Genomic DNA, 17,349 nt, shown 5'->3' with positions numbered 1-17,349 from the left:
GGCCTCGGGTCAGCCAGAGCTCTGGCAGAGGTTGTCCTTGAAAGGGCAGCTGCTGTGAGAGCCCTCTCCAGCCCCACCCACCTCACAGGGTGTCTGTTATGGGGGAGGAAGATGAATGAGATTGTGAGCTGCTCTGAGACTCTGATTTAAAGAGAAGGGAGGGGTATAAATCTACGGTCCCCTTTTTCTTTTGCTGTTTCCTCTTGCAAACTAGTGCAAAACCCAAGCCTGAAGCACTGAACTGGTCATAAGATCATAAGCGAAGCCATCTTGGATCAGGCCAGTGGCCCATCTAGTCCAACACTCTGTATCACACAGTGGCCAAAAATGTATACACACACACACACACTGTGGCTAATAGCCACTGATGGACCTCTGCTCCATATTTTTATCTAACTCCCTCTTGAAGCTGGCTATGCCTGTAGCCGCCGCCACCTCCTGTGGCAGTGAATTCCACATGTTAAATCACCCAGTTCCAGCTGGCTTGGCATCAGAGAGTGTGGCCTTATATGCAAATGAGCTTCTGATGGACTTTTTCTACAAAAAAAGCCCTATGCTAAACTATGGTGATGTCAGGCCTAATATGAAAATGAGTTCCTGCTGGGCTTTTTCTGCAAAAAAGGCCCTGATAAAAAGCATTACATGACCCAGACAGAGAATTCTATCTGTACCTTGTGACTAATAGCCACAGATGGACCTTTGCTCTAAAGAACATAAGCGAAGCCATGTTTGATCAGGCCAGTGGCCCCTCCAGTCCAACACTCTGTGTCACAGAAGAACATAAGAGAAGCCATGTTGGATCAGGCCAGTGGCCCCTCCAATCCAACACTCTGTGTCACATAAGAACATAAGAGAAGCCCTGTTGGATCAGGCCAGTGGCCCATCCAGTCCAACTCTCTGTGTCACATAAGAACATAAGAGAAGCCATGTTGGATCAGGCCACTGGCCCCTCCAGTCCAACACTCTGTATCACATAAGAACATAAGAGAAGCCATGTTGGATCAGGCCAGTGGCCCTTCCAGTCCAACACTCTGTATCACATAAGAACATAAGAGAAGCCATGTTGGATCAGGCCAGTGGCCCCTCCAGTCCAACACTCTGTGTCACATAAGAGAAGCCATGTTGGATCAGGCCAGTGGCCCCTCCAGTCCAACACTCTGTGTCACATAAGAACATAAGAGAAGCCATGTTGGATCAGGCCAGTGGCCCATCCAGTCCAACACTCTGTGTCACAGAAGAACATAAGAGAAGCCATGTTGGATCAGGCCAGTGGCCCCTCCAGTCCAACACTCTGTGTCACAGAAGAACATAAGAGAAGCCCTGTTGGATCAGGCCAGTGGCCCCTCCAGTCCAACACTCTGTGTCACAGAAGAACATAAGAGAAGCCATGTTGGATCAGGCCAGTGGCCCCTCCAGTCCAACACTCTGTGTCACAGAAGAACATAAGAGAAGCCATGTTGGATCAGGCCAGTGGCCCCTCCAGTCCAACACTCTGTGTCACACAGGGGCCAAAAAAAACAGGTGTCATCAGGAGGTCCATCAATGGGGCTAGGACACTAGAAGCCCTCCCACTGTGCCCCCCCCCGCAAGCACCCAGAATACAGAGCATCACTGCCCCAGGTGTAAGAACATAAGAGAAGCCGTGTTGGATCAGGCTAATGGCCCATCCAGTCCAACACTCTGTACACATTGGGGCCGAAAAACCCAGGTGTCATCATGAGGTCCATCAGTGGGGCCAGAGCACTAGAAGCCCTCCCACTGCGGCCCCCCCAGCACCAAGAAGACAGAGCATCACTGCCCCAGACATAAGAACATAAGAGAAGTCATCTTGGATCAGGCCAATGGCCCCTCCAGTCCAACACTCTGTGTCACACAGTGGCCAAAAAAATCCAGATGCCACCGGGAGATCCATCAGTGGGACCAGGATATTTATTTAAATTATTTATTTTATTTACTTTCCATTTACATCCCGCCCATTCCAAATGGACTCAGGGCAGCTAACAATCAAAATAAAACCAACATCTCAGTTTCCGATATTAAAGGATAAGAAATAATAATTTATAATTTACAATAATGATTTACAATTTGGGAAGCAGAAGGTCCCAGGTTCAATCCCTGGCATCTCCAAAAAAGGGTCCGGGCAAATAGGTTTGAAAAACCTCAGCTTGAGACCCTGGAGAGCCGCTGCCAGTCTGAGAAGACAATACTGACTTTGATGGACCAAGGGTCTGATTCAGTATAAGGCAGCTTCATATGCTCATATGTTCAATTTAAAACAAAATATTGGTGCTTTACAAAATATTAAAAGCTTAGGCGGCTCAGGTCGTACTAGGCTTTCCATTTATCTGTTGGTGGTCCTTCTGGTGGAGTTGCCCAGCAGAATAAGAGTGGCAGCCTTTTCCCCTAGTAATTATAGGCTTGTTTAAAAAGTTCTGTTTTACAAGCCTTGCGGAATTGGGAGAGATTCCGCAGGGCTCTTACGGCCTCAGGGAGAGCATTCCACAGCATTGGGGCTGCCACTGAGAAAGCTCTGGCCCGTATAGAAACCAGTCTGGCCTCCCTTGGTCCGGGGATGGACAGTAGATTTTGAGTTCCCGAACGCAGTGCTCTCTGGGGAACATATGGGGAAAGGCAGTCCCTTAGATAAACAGCTCCTCGGCCGTATAGGGCTTTAAAGGTCAATACCAGCACTTTGAAACGGACTCGGTGCACAATAGGCAGCCAGCGCAGCTCTTTCAACACTGGTCGAATGTGCTCCCAACGAGGGAGCCCCATTAACAACCGTGCTGCAGCATTCTGCACTAGCTGCAGTCTCCCAGTCAGGATACTAGAAGCCCTCCCAGTGTTGTCCCATCCAAGCACCAAGAATACAGAGCATCACTGCCCCAGACAGAGAGTTCCAGCAATATCCTGGGCGAACAGCCACTGATGGGCCTCTGCTCCATCCCAAAGCCTTGAGTCTGTGAGGATGGGAAATTCCTGGAGACTTGGGGGTGGAGCCTAGGGGAGGGGTATCAGCAGGGCATAATCTGCCCTCTGCAGCTGCCATTTTCTCCAGGGGAGCTGATCTTTGTTCCATGAATATCCAGGAGATCTCCAGGATGCACCTGGAAGTTGGCACGCAGGGTTGCCAGCTATGGGTTGGGAAATACTTGGGAGGTTTTAGAGGTGGAGCCTGAGGACTGCAGGGTTTTGAGAGGAGAGAGAGCTCGACAGAGGACAATCATAGAATCATAGAGTTGGAAGGGACCTCCAGGGTCATCTAGTCCAACCCTCTGCAAAATGCAGGAAACCAGGGGTTGTTTCATAGAATCATAGAGTTGGAAGGGATCTCCAGGGTCATCTAGTCCAACCCTCTGCAAAATGCAGGAAACCAGGGGTTGTTTCATAGAATCATAGAGTTGGAAGGGATCTCCAGGGTCATCTAGTCCAACCCTCTGCAAAATGCAGGAAACCAGGGGTTGTTTCATAGAATCATAGAGTTGGAAGGGATCTCCAGGGTCATCTAGTCCAACCCTCTGCAAAATGCAGGAAACCAGGGGTTGTTTCATAGAATCATAGAGTTGGAAGGGACCTCAGGGTCATCTAGTCCAACCTCCTGCAAAATGCAGGAAACCAGGAGTTGTTTTCATAGAGTCAGAGTTGGAAGGGACCTTTAGGGTCATCTATTCCAACCCCCTGCACAATGCAGGAAACTCACAAATCCCTCCCCCTAAATTCACAGTTTTGTAGAAAAATAGGTGGTGGAGCTCATCCAGGGATTGTTATGCAACTGCACCTACTCCTCAATGGACAAGATGGGGAGGAGGAGGGGGAACCTTCAGAAAGGTTCAGGAGCTGTGCTCCTGTGAGCTCCTGTTGAATCCGAAGCCTACCAAAGCAGCCCATTTCCCATGGGAACCAGTCTCTGACTGGAAAGCAATTGTTATACTGGGAGATCCCCAGGCCCCACCTGGACGTTGGGCAACAGGAAAAAGTCACACGGATAGGAGACAGAAAAAAAGCAACAGCTCTGTGTAGAATACACCTCGTATCAGTCTCTCATCTTCAAAAACCACTCAAAATATTGGTTTGGTATTTCAAAGTCCGGATTTGCACAATGTAGGCACAAAATAGTCCAATACACTTTCAGTATCAGTTTACAGGCATAACCGGTCTAAATTCTTCTGTTTCGCAACTGCTTTATCCAAGCCACATTTTTCCAATACTTTGCTTGTATTTCTCACACTTCTATGTCATTCATTAAGTTTTCTCCAACCTTCACTGTTCAACCTGTTCACAGTGAAAGTTGGAGAGAACTTAATGAGAATGAAAGAGAAGTGTGAGACATATAAGCAAAGTATTAGAAAATGTGGCTTGGATAAAGCATTTGCGAAACAGGAGAATTTAAACCGGTTATGCCTGTAAGCTGATACTGAAAATATATTGGGAGTGTTTTGTGCCTACATTGTGCAAATCCGGACTTATTTTGTAAAGTAACATTTGAAACACCAAACCAATATTTTGAGTGGTTTTTGAAGATAAGAGACTGACAAGAGGTGCATTCTACACGGAGCTTTTGTTTTTTTCCTCCCACCTGGAAGTTGGCAACCCTAGTTCTGCAGCCCTAAAGTGCAAGGAACAACTTTTACCAAATGCCTGATCGCAATTGGAGCTGTGGCACAAGCCAAAAATTCTGCCTCCCTTGCATCATTTTCCTGACCCAACATGCCCCCTTGGGGTGTTTTTTGTGCAGTATTCATGCACCGTACCACCTGGGGAGGGCATCTGGGCATGGCAACCCAGAGGCAGGGCACCTGCCTGCATGTAAGAACATAAGAGAAGCCATGTTGGATCAGGCCAATTGGCAATCCAGTCCAACACTCTGTATCACACAGTGGCCAATACACACACACACTGTGCCTAATAGCCACTGATGGACCTCTGCTCCATATTTTTATCCAATCCCCTCTTGAAGCTGGCTATGCTTGTAGCCGCCGCCACCTCCTGTGGCAGTGAATTCCACATGTTAATCACCCTTTGGGTGAAGAAGGGCTTCCTTTTATCTGTTTTAACCTGACTGCTCAGCAGTATTTTAACTTGTATTCAATTTGTATTTTAACGCAGCAGCTTCTGGGTGCAGCTCTAAGGAGAGCCCTCAAAAGCGGCAGAACCTGCCAGGGCCCCTGGGGGAGAAACAAAATCGCTCGGATTCCTTTGGAAACCCCAGCCATTCAGACCACCAATTAGAGATGAAAAACAGATTTTTAAAGAGGAGAGCTGTTCTCCTTTCTCTTTTTTTCCTGGCCGGAACCCAAGCATGAGTTCATGGCTGCAGAATGTCGTCTCCCACTGCCTGCTCCGAAAGCTCCCTTTTTAGACTCTTTCTGCATCCTTCACAATTTTTTTTTTCTGGTTGCCAGACTGGGCTTACGGCCCCACAGTTGCACAGAGTCAATGGTTATGAAGGCACAAGCCTCCATGGCACGTCAAGTTGGATGGGGAGCTGCTGATTAAAGAAGAAGATGATAGGATTTATACCCTGCCCTACACTCTGAATCTTAGAGTGGCTTACAATCTCCTCTATCTTCTTCCCCCACAACAGACACCCTTTGAGGTAGGTGGGGCTGAGAGAGCTCTGACGGAAGCTGCCCTTTCAAGGGCAACTCTGCAAGAGCTATGGCTGACCCAAGGCCATCCCAGCAGCTGAAAGTGGAGGAGTGGGGAATCAAACCCCGTTTTCCCAGATGAGAGTCCCCGCACTTAACCACTACACCAAACTGGCTCTCTCTCTCTGATATCTCTCTACACCCCTCTCCATCTTGTCCAAGGTAAGCCAAAAACTGTCTAGCTTTCTGTCATTTGGCGTGTACTTCCTGTTGAAATCAAACCCAGTCGATGCCAATCAAATCTATTTCAGTGACTCAGAAGTACAGAGGCAAGACAGCTTACTTATTCGTCATAGTAGAAATTAACTTGCCTGTAGGCTAGGGCTTCCAAGTTGGCATTTCCAAGGTGGCATTTCTCCATTTGTATATTTGGAACACAAATGTGTTATAAGAACATAGCAGAAGTCATGTTGGATCAGTGGCCCCTCCAGTCCAACACTTTGTGTCATACAGTGGCCCAAAACCAGGGGCCATCAGGAGGTCCACCAGTGGGGCCAGAACCCCAGAAGCTCTCCCACTCTTGCCCTCCCCACACACACATCAAAAAGACACTCTGTCCTAGATAGAATGTTGCCTCTATGTGGTACGGCTAACAGCTACTGATGGACCTCTGCTTCATAAAAGAACATAAGAGAAGCCATGTTAGATCAAGCCAATGGCCCCTCCAGTCCAACACTCTGTGTCTCATAAGAACATAAGAGAAGCCATGTTGGATCAAGCCAATGGCCCATCCAGTCCAACACTCTGTGTCACATAAGAACATAAGAGAAGCCATGTTGGATCAGGCCAATGGCCCCTCCAGTCCAACACTCTGTGTCACATAAGAACATAAGAGAAGCCATGTTGGATCAGGCCAATGGCCCCTCCAGTCCAACACTCTGTGTCACATAAGAACATAAGAGAAGCCCTGTTGGATCAGGCCAATGGCCCCTCCAGTCCAACACTCTGTGTCACATAAGAACATAAGAGAAGCCCTGTTGGATCAGGCCAATGGCCCATGCAGTCCAACACTCTGTGTCACACAGTAGCCAAAACCCAGGGGCCACCAGGATGTCCACCCAGCAGGGCCAGAACTCCAGAAGCCCTCCCACCCTTTCCCCCCAAGCACCAAGAAGACTGAGCATCACTGTCCAAACAGTGTTCCATCTATACCTTGTGGCTAATAGCCACATAAGAGAAGCTATGCTGGATCAGGCCAATGGCCCATCCACTCCAACACTCTGTCACACAGTGGCCAAAACCCAGGAGGTCCACCAGCAGGGCCAGAACTCCAGAAGCTCTCCCACTGTGGCCCCCAAAGCACCAAGAAGAGCATCACTGCTCCAAACATAAGAGAAGCCATGCTGGATCAGGCCAATGGCCCATCCAGTCCAACACTCTGTGTTACATAAGAAGAAGAAGAAGATACTGGATTTATATCCCGCCCTCCACTCCGAAGAGTCTCAGAGCGGCTCACAATCTCCTTTACCTTCCTCCCCCACAACAGACACCCTGTGAGGTGGGTGGGGCTGGAGAGGGCTCTCACAGCAGCTGCCCTTTCAAGGACAACCTCTGCCAGAGCTCTGGCGGACCCAAGGCCATTCCAGCAGGTGCAAGTGGAGGAGTGGGGAATCAAACCCGGTTCTCCCAGATAAGAGTCCGCGCACTTAACCATTACACCAAACATAAGAGAAGCCCTGTTGGATCAGACCAGTGGCCCATCCAGTCCAACACTCTGTGTCACATAAGAACATAAGAGAAGCCATGTTGGATCAGGCCAATGGCCCATCCAGTCCAACACTCTGTGTCGCACAGCGGCCAAAAAACCCCAGGGACCATCAGGAGGTCTAACAGTGGGGCCAGAACTCCAGAAGCCCTCCCACTGTGACCTCCCAAGCACCAAAAAGACAGAGCATCACTGCTCCAGACAGAGAGTTCCCTCTGTAGTGTGGCTAACAGCTATTGATGAACCTCTACTCCATATCTTATCTAGCACAAGCTCTGGCAATACTGCTTTAGAGAGAGAATAACCGGAGCAGCTCTGCGGTATAGCCCAACTAACAAGATTACAAAGCATCAAGTAGAGTAGGGGTCCCCAATGTGGAGCTGCACCCACCAATACCTCTCCTGGCCCTCACTGTGTGTCTGCAGGCTACGGCTTCCAAGTCCCCCCCCCCCCCCGGGACAGGGGATCTCCCACTGGGCTCCAAACTGCTGGCAGGGAGAAAGCTGCCAGCGGGATTACCGCCCCTCCCTCCAGGAGCCCGTCGCACAGGGACGCTCTAGCAATTTTGGGGGAAACTCTAAAAAGGTAAATGTAGTCCCCTGTCCAAGCGCCAGTCATTTCTAACTCTGGGGTGACGTCACGTCACGACGTTTTCATGAGGGGAACTCTATTCTCCCCCAAATTGCTAGAGTGTCCCCGCACAAAACAATAGAGTTTCCAGCGAATTCATAGAGCATCCTGCACGCATGCAAGAAAAAGTCCCCCGCTGGCAGCCGCGAGGGACTTGGCAATCCTACTGCAGGCCATGTGGCGCTTCTGCTCAGCAAGCCTTCTGACTGGCCGTTTGGAGATTTGATTAGCAGTGCAGATTTCACATCGCTTTGGCAGCTGCTGAAACTACACTGCGAGGACCTTCATTGTGTGACAGGTTAGCTTAGGCTTCCCAATCCCCAGGTCCCAGCGGGGGTTCCCCCTGTTTTTCAGGCTTCCTTCCACCCCCTGCTGGCCTCACCCTCACAGCCACCCTGTACCTCTGATCTCCGGCAGTTTCAGAAACCTGCAAACAGGTCCGTTTTAAAAAGTGTGTGTGTGCCTTTAAAATTGAGCAGGAAGTACTTCACGGGAAAGGGTCAGTAGCAGAGCCTGTCAGAGCACAGCTTCTCCGTTTGTTTTGCTTTCATTTCATTTCAGAGCAAGTAAGTGGGTGGGTGTGTGTGGGTGAGAGAGAGCACCGTAGCCCATGTACTTTTCAGACCTCCTTGTGCAGAACTAGAGAGGGTGTGTGTGTGTGTGTGTGTGTGAGAGAGGGAGGGAGGGGGAGAGAGAGAGAGAGAGAGAGAGAGAGAGAGAGAGAGAGAGAGAGAGAGAGAGAGAGAGAGAGAGAGCAGCCCCTGTACTTTTCAGAAGTCTTTGTAGAGAAGGTAAGAGGGTGTGTGTGTGTGTGTTTGTTTTGAATTGTTTTCAGAGACTTTGTATAGGAACCTGTTTACGGGATTGAGGAAAACTCCACCTCTCTCTCTTTTTGTTTGCCAGTATTAGCCTGAAGAACAGCAGTTCCTGTGAGTAAAGCCCCAGCGAAATGTGAGCTTGCAAACTCTGTACATTCTGGCTGCTTTGTGTTTATTCATTTTCATTTACTAGAATTGCAGCTATTGGGTGATGAGGAAATGATGACTCATCAGGTGAACTGCACTGCTGTATTTTTATGTATTTATTTTGGGAATGGGAAAGTCTGTCTATGCCCCAAAGTCTCCTGGCTCCGCCCCCAACATCCCCAGATATTTTCTGAGTTAGACTTGGCAACCCGAGGTTAGCCGTGGCCACCATTTTGTTGCTGGCTCCACCTCCTTTGGCAGCCATTTTGCAGCTGCGCCCACCGTGCTGGGTAAGAATTCTAAAGGTGCCCCCAGGCCCAGAAAGATTGGGGACCCCTGAAGTAGGAATAGCAACAGGAACAAATGAGAGGCAACGTATGCTAGAAGGAAGGTTCTCCCACCCACCCCTCTGACAGCCACTGAAGGACTAATTGCATCTCATTGGCCTCGGGGATAAAACCTCCTCTCCTATTTGTTTATCAGACCTCTTATTACCGAGAAAAGCCACCGCTGACTTCACCAGAAAGGAATTGTGTTAACATTTGAAGGGCTTATTTTTGCTTTTGGAACAGCAAGCTGAAAGCAGCTGCGTTAAGTTAGACATCCGTGGAAGGATTTGCTCCCCAAGGCTTGGCCTGAGGTTAGCTGAGACAAGAAGAGAACAGCCGAACACCAGAGGGCGGCTTCATAAATAAAATATTCCTCTTGGTTGCCCTCCTCTGTCCTTTTCCCGGCTTTCCGATGCCCTTTTTGGGCAAGCAACTGGGCTTCCATCCTAGTTCCTGGCTCTTACCAACGGAGACAAACTCTGCTGTTTTGTTCTCCCCTTGGGAAAGCTTCAGCATTCGAGAAAAAGAGGTCCGATCTTTTGAAACGTCAGACGGCCCCTCGACAGGATTCAGCCCCCGGGGGCCCACCTCGTCCGGCATTCTGGGCCCTGCTGAGGCCAGCGAGCTGTTTCCAAAATGCCCACACGAAGGGCATGAAGCAAATAGCTGGCTGCCTCCCAAGTTCCATTACTGGGCTGCCATCTGCTCAATTGTTTGCTGGGGAAGGAGAACAAGGCGGAGAAGTGCATTTGCAAACAGCTGCTCAGAAGGCCAGCGTGGCGGAGCGGTTAGACTTTCAGACTCTGGTCTAAATTCTCACTGCCAAGAAACCCGTTGCTTGCTGTCCCTCTGCCTAACCTACCCTGGCGAGACAGATTCAGGTGGATCTGAGTCCAGTGGCACCTTGAACACCAACAAAGTTTTATTCTGGGCAGGGGTCGTTTTGTAGAAAAATAGATGGTGGGGCTCATTAGTATAACTCATTAGCACATGCCACTCCCCCCCCCACCAGCCAAAAGCAACCTGGCGCAAGAAAGGAGAGCCCGGGGCGAGTGAGGCCTGCTTGGGATGGCTAGAGATCCAGCCAACCCAAGCAGGCCTCGCTCACCTGGGGTTCTCCTTGGCCGCCCCACCTTCACAGTCAAAAGGCCAGCAAGCCACCCACTGCCCAAAATCACATCAGAAGTGGAGAAAGGGTGGCGTGGGCTTCTCCAGGGGTTAATGAGGGCTGCTGGGGGTGTGGCAAAGCCCCTGGTAGCTGGCTGGCTGCCCGCTCTTCTAATCCAGGGAGCTGTACCTACTAGTCGATGGACTAGGTAGGTGAGGAGGAGGGGGAATCCTTAGAAAGGTTCAGGAGCTGTGCTCCTGTGAGCTTCTGCTGAATTCAAGGCCTGATTCTGGGTATAAGCTAACAAGGTTATTGTCAGTAAAAAAAAAAAAACAAAAAACATACAGAGAAGAACTGCATAGGCCATCCCGATGGCCATGCAAAAAGAAGAGGGTAGACATTTCAGATAGTAGCCATGTTGGTCTGCAGTGCTACTCTAGCATTGGAAAAGGTGCAGAAAAGGGCAACTAGAATGATTAAAGGGTTGGAACACTTTCCCTATGAAGAAAGGTTAAAATGCTTGGGGCTCTTTAGCTTGGAGAAACATGGACTGATGGGTGAGATGATAGAGGTTTACAAGATTATGCATGGGATGGAGAAGGTAGAGAAAGAAGTACTTTTCTCCTTTTCTCACAATACGAGAACTCGTGGACACTCAATGAAATTGCTGAGCAGTCAGGTTAGAACTGTTAAAAGGAAGTACTTCTTCACCCAAAGGGTGATTAGCACGTGGAATTCACTGCCACAGGAGGTGGCAGTGGCTGCAAGCATAGGTGGTTTCAAGAGCGGATTGGATAAACATATGGAGCAGAGGTTTATCAGTGGCTATCAGTCACAGCGTATTATTGGAACTCTCTGGCTGGGGCAGTGATGCTCTGTATTCTTGGTACTTGGTGGGGGGCGGGCACAGTGGAAGGGCTTCTAGTGTCCTGGCCCACTGATACACCTCCTAATGGCACCTGGATTTTTGGCCACTATGTGACACAGATTGGGCCATTGGCCTGATCCAACATGATTTCTCTTATGGTCTTATGTTCTCTTATCAACACAGAGTGTTGGACTGGATGGGCCATTGGCCTGATCCAACATGGCTTCTCTTATGTTCTTATGTGACACAGAGTGTTGGACTGGATGGGCCACCGGCCTGATCCAACATGGCTTCTCTTATGTTCTTCTGTGACACAGAGTGTTGGACTGGATGGGCCATTGGCCTGATCCAACATGGCTTCTCTTATGTTCTCTTGTGACACAGAGTGTTGGACTGGATGGGCCATTGGCCTGATCCAACAGGGCTTCTCTTATGTTCTTATGTGACACAGAGTGTTGGACTGGATGGGCCACTGGCCTGATCCAACATGGCTTCTCTTATGTTCTTATGTGACACAGAGTGTTGGACTGGATGGGCCACTGGCCTGATCCAACAGGGCTTCTCTTATGTTCTCCTGTGACACAGAGTGTTGGACTGGATGGGCCACTGGCCTGATCCAACAGGGCTTCTCTTATGTTCTTCTGTGACACAGAGTGTTGGACTGGAGGGGCCATTGGCCTGATCCAACATGGCTTCTCTTATGTTCTTATGTGACACAGAGTGTTGGACTGGAGGGGCCATTGGCCTGATCCAACATGGCTTCTCTTATGTTCTTATGTGACACAGAGTGTTGGACTGGAGGGGCCATTGGCCTGATCCAACATAGCTTCTCTTATGTTTTAATGGAAGAATTAGATTCAAATTCAAGAGGATCTTGTAGGCCAACAAGATTTTCGGAGTATGTTTTTGAGAGTCAACGCTAACAAAGGTATCTGATTAAATGAGATCCAACCCCCAAAACCTGGTTAGTCTCTTAAAGTGCTACTGGTCTCGACTCTACCCATCATTGTTAGAGCTGTGATTCCAAAACTCCATGGAGCCTTCAGAAAAGCACCAGATGTTACATGAAGTAGAACATTCTGGCTGACGACTTCAATGATAATTATTTTAAAATGTAAATTTCAGGCTCTTGTGCAACAATAAGGTGGAAAATGCCTAGCGCAGGGGCCCCAAACCGTTTTGAACCTGGGGGCCATTTGGAATTCTGACACAGCATGCTGGACACAGTCACAAAATGGCTGCCACAGGAGGCGGAGCCAACTACAAAATGGCTGCCGCAAGCAGCATACCTTCAGTCCCGCAGTGAAAGATCTTTGTGCTGTGGTGGGAGCGGCTTCCGATGGAGCATTAAAAAAACCCACTCCGGAACCAATGAAATCTCCAGTGGCCAATGAGAATTGTGGGGCAAAAGTCCCACCTACTGACTTCTCCACCAGGAAATATGTCGGTGGACCAGGTCCATAGCTACAGGGTCGGGGGCAGACCCCTCAAAACCTCAAATGAAACCCCTTCTAGACCTTTAAGACCCCCCACCAGTCTCCCGTATCCTGGGGACCACACAAGCAATTGCCTGTGTTGCGGTGGGGCAAGAGGAGGTGGCAGACAGAAGTCGGCGGCCCTACAGAGGGACTAACTGGGGAGAGGAGGGGGGGCAGGCAGGCTGCTGTGCTCCATGATCACTGGGCCACTCCTGCCTGCCCTCGCTCACTCCCATCCGCCCCACCCCGCCATGCCCCCAGCAGCCCTGACCCAGTGGAGAGATGGACGGAGCTCTCCCCCCTTCTGCACCCCTCCTGAGCTGCAGGAGCCCTTGCGGACCATTCTGGAAAGGTACGTTGGCACTGCCATGCCCCCCCCCCAAATTTTTCTGGCTGGGGGCCTGTGGAGGCCACTGGGGCCCCCCACAGGCAATAGCAGGGCATGTCTGGGCTTTCCAAAGCAGCCTACAGTTTTATTGGGCTGAACTGAGAAGCAGAAAGAGCAAAATGAGTATGCCGAAAAAGCACCAGTGAAAAAAACGCCTTTAGTACACGATGCACCTCCGTGCCCATAATAGCCTGACTGAGTCAACAGGGAAAAAAGGATGGGCAGGTCATAAAAATAAACTCCCTTCACAAGGAAGCTATAAAAAGGGGCTAGGTGTGTCCACACAATGGTACATCTTGCAGAAGAAAACGGAAGAGCTGCATTGAGTTCCAGAATGCTTATTCATGGCAGCAACCAAACTAGGGTTTTGGTCTTGAGCAAGGGCGGCCAAACTTGCTTAACATAAGAGCCACATAGAAAAAATGTCAGATGTTTGAGGACCACAAGGGAGGGAGGAAGATAAAAGGAGCCCTGTTGCATCACGCCAATGGCCCATCCAGTCCAACACTCTGTGTCACACTGTGGCCAAAAAAGTAAGTGCCATCAGGAGGTCCACCAGTGGGGCCAGGACCCTAGAAGCCCTCCCACTGTGGCCCCCCAAGAACCCAGAAGACAGAGCATCACTGCCCCAGACAAAAGAACATAAGAGAAGCCATGCTGGATCAGGCCAATGGCCCATCCAGTCCAACACTCTGTGTCACACTGTGGCCAAAAAAGGAAGTGCCATCAGGAGGTCCAACAGTGGGGCCAGGACCCTAGAAGCCCTCCCACTGTGGCCCCCCAAGAACCCAGAAGACAGAGCATCACTGCCCCAGACAAAAGAACATAAGAGAAGCCATGCTGGATCAGGCCAATGGCCCATCCAGTCCAACACTCTGTGTCACACTGTGGCCAAAAAAGGAAGTGCCATCAGGAGGTCCAACAGTGGGGCCAGGACCCTAGAAGCCCTCCCACTGTGGCCCCCCAAGAACCCAGAAGACAGAGCATCACTGCCCCAGACAAAAGAACATAAGAGAAGCCATGCTGGATCAGGCCAATGGCCCATCCAGTCCAACACTCTGTGTCACACTGTGGCCAAAAAAGGAAGTGCCATCAGGAGGTCCAACAGTGGGGCCAGGACCCTAGAAGCCCTCCCACTGTGGCCCCCCAAGAACCCAGAAGACAGAGCATCACTGCCCCAGACAAAAGAACATAAGAGAAGCCATGCTGGATCAGGCCAATGGCCCATCCAGTCCAACACTCTGTGTCACACTGTGGCCAAAAAAGGAAGTGCCATCAGGAGGTCCAACAGTGGGGCTAGACGCCCTCCCACTGTGACCCCCCCCCCCCAAAGCACGAAGAATACAGATCACCACTGCCCCAAAGATAGTTCCAACAACACACTGTGGCTAATAGCCACAGATGGACCTCTTCTCCAGATGTTTATCCAATCCCCTCTTGAAGCTGGCTGTTTGTAGCTGCCACCACCTATGGCAGGAAAGGGAGGGAGGGAGGAACATAAGAGAAGCCATGTTGGATCAGGCCAATGGCCCATCCAGTCCAACACTCTGTGTCACACTGTGGCCAAAAAAGTAAGTGCCATCAGGAGGTCCACCAGTGGGGCTAGAAGCCCTACCACTGTGCCCCCCCCCAAAGCACAAAGAGTACAGATCACCACTGCCCCACAGAGAGTTCCAACAACACACTGTGGTTAATAGCCACGGATGGACCTCTGCTCCGTATGCTTATGCAGTCCCCTCGTGTTGCTGACTATGCTTGTAGCTGCCACCACCTATGCACCTGGCTGGCTTGGAAAAGCGATTTAAAGAGACAAATGTGTTCTCCAAGCTGGCCAGTGGGGTGGTGGGGACTTTAAGAGCCACACAAAATGTATGAAAGAGCCACGTGTAGCTCCTGAGCTGGTTTGGCCGTCCCTGGTCTCAAGCGCAGGCATGCACTGGTCCTCTAAGAACGTTTTTACAATAAGCGTGAAGTCTTCAAAGCCATTCAGAGGCACTTTGAAGAAAACCCAAGTGAATTTTCCTTAAAAAAACAACAACAGTGGCCTCCACTGTTTTTATCAGAGCGTTTAAGCGCTACAGTCAAGCTGGGGTTTAAAGAAAATTCATTTGTCAATGCAGAAAAAAACTGAAAGACGCTGCTTAGATTTAGGAAGGCTGCGTTGGGCAAAAAGAGGCAGGGACAAAAATTCCTTTAGCACAGAGTATTAATGATTTCAATGGAGATCTTGACTCCTGCAAGGACTGGATCGGGTCAGCTCCTTGGAACTAATGAATGGAAGCATTTGTGGAGCTGACACAGAACACCTAACGGAGACAGGCAGACTATTTGTAGCTCGAGTCTGCAGTGGAGAGGTAACAATAAGTCCAAGTACGACAGTGAGGGACTTTAATGTTTCCCGTCTTCTTTAAGAATAGCCCGGCTGGATCAGAGCAGTGAAGGTCTATCTAGTCCAGCCTCCTGTCTCACAGGGGCCAACCAGTTTCCCTGGAGGGCCAACAATGGGGCAGAGAGGCCGAGGCCTCCCCCTGAGAAGAACATCAGAAGAGCCCTGCTGGATCAGACCAAGGAGGGTCCACCTAGTCCAGCCTCCTGTCTCACACAGGGGACAACCAGTTCCTCTGGAGGGCCAACAACAGGGCAGAGAGGCAGAAGCCTTCCCCTGAGAAGAACATCAGAAGAGCCCTGCTGGGTCAGACTAGGGAGGGTCCATCTAGCCCAGCCTCCTGTCTCACACAGTCGCCAGCCAGTTCCTCTGGAGGGCCAGCAATGGAGCAGAGAGGCCGAGGCCTTCCCCTGAGAAGAACATCAGAAGAGCCCTGCTGGGTCAGACCAGGGAGGGTCCATCTAGCCCAGCCTCCTGTCTCACACAGTGGCCAGCCAGTTCCTCTGGAGGGCCAACAACGGGGCAGAGAGGCCGAGCCTTCCCCTGAGAAGAACATCAGAAGAGCCCTGCTGGATCAGACCAGGGAGGGTCCATCTAGTCCAGCCTCCTGTCTCACACAGTGGCCAGCCAGTCCCTCTGGAGGGCCAACAACAGGGCAGAGAGGCTGAGGCCTTCCCCTGAGAAGAGCATCAGAAGAACCCTGCTGGATCAGACCAGAGAGGGTCCATCTAGTCCAGCCTCCTGTCTCACACAGTGGCCAGCCAGTCCTTGAAAAGGCAGCTGCTGTGAGAGCTCTCTCAGCCCCACCCACCTCACAGGGTGTCTGTTGTGGGGGAGGAAGGGAAAGGAGATTGTGAGCCGCTCTGAGACTCTTCGGAGTGGAGGGCAGGATATAAATCCAATATCTTCATCTACCTCACAGGGTGTCTGTTGTGGGGGAGGAAGGGGAAGGGGATTGTGAGCCCCTCTGAGACTCTTCGGAGTGGAGGGCAGGATATAAATCCAATATCTTCATCTACCTCACAGGGTATCTGTTGTGGGGGAGGAAGGGAAAGGAGATTGTGAGCTGCTCTGAGACTCTTCGGAGTGGAGGGCAGGATATAAATCCAATATCTTCATCTACCTCACAGGGTGTCTGTTGTGGGGGAGGAAGGGAAAGGAGATTGTAAGCCCCTCTGAGACTCTTCGGAGTGGAGGGCGGGATATAAATCCAATATCTTCATCTACCTCACAGGGTGTCTGTTGTGGGGGAGGAAGGAAGAGATTGTGAGCCGCTCTGAGACTCTTCGGAGTGGAGGGCGGGATACAAATCCAAAATCTTCTTCCTCTTCTTCCATCCTTCCAAGGTCGGTCAATTGAGTCCCCAGCTTGCTGGGGGGAAAGTGTAAAAGACAGGGGGAAGGCAATGGCAAACCACCCCGTAAAAAGCCTGCCGTGAAAACGTGAAAGCAACGTCACCCCAGAGTCGAAAACGACTGGTGCTTGCACAGGGGACTACCTTGACCTTTATTGTGTTGTAATCTGCCCTGAGTCCATTATGGGAAAGGGCAGACTATAAATCCGCAAAATAAAATAAAATAAAAACCAATGAAAATTCTGCTTATATTTAAACAGGCGGGGAGGGGCTATGGCTCAGCGGTAGAGCATCTGTTTGGCATGCAGGAGGTTCAGTAATCGCCGGCATGCCCTTGGCAAAAAGCATCAGGTAGCTGATGAAGTGGAAGACCTTTAACCTAAGACTCTGGGAGAGCTGCTGCCAGTCTGAGCAGACAAGACCGACCTTGAAGGACCAAGGATACGATTCAATACGACAGCTTCATGCGTGAAGTTGAGGTTTCACACTG

The sequence above is a fragment of the Heteronotia binoei genome, chromosome 1 (assembly GCF_032191835.1).
Source record: "Heteronotia binoei isolate CCM8104 ecotype False Entrance Well chromosome 1, APGP_CSIRO_Hbin_v1, whole genome shotgun sequence".
NCBI classification, from domain to species: Eukaryota; Metazoa; Chordata; class Lepidosauria; order Squamata; family Gekkonidae; genus Heteronotia; species Heteronotia binoei.
The sequence above is the reverse complement of the archived record's forward strand: the minus strand, read 5'-3'. Positions refer to the sequence as shown.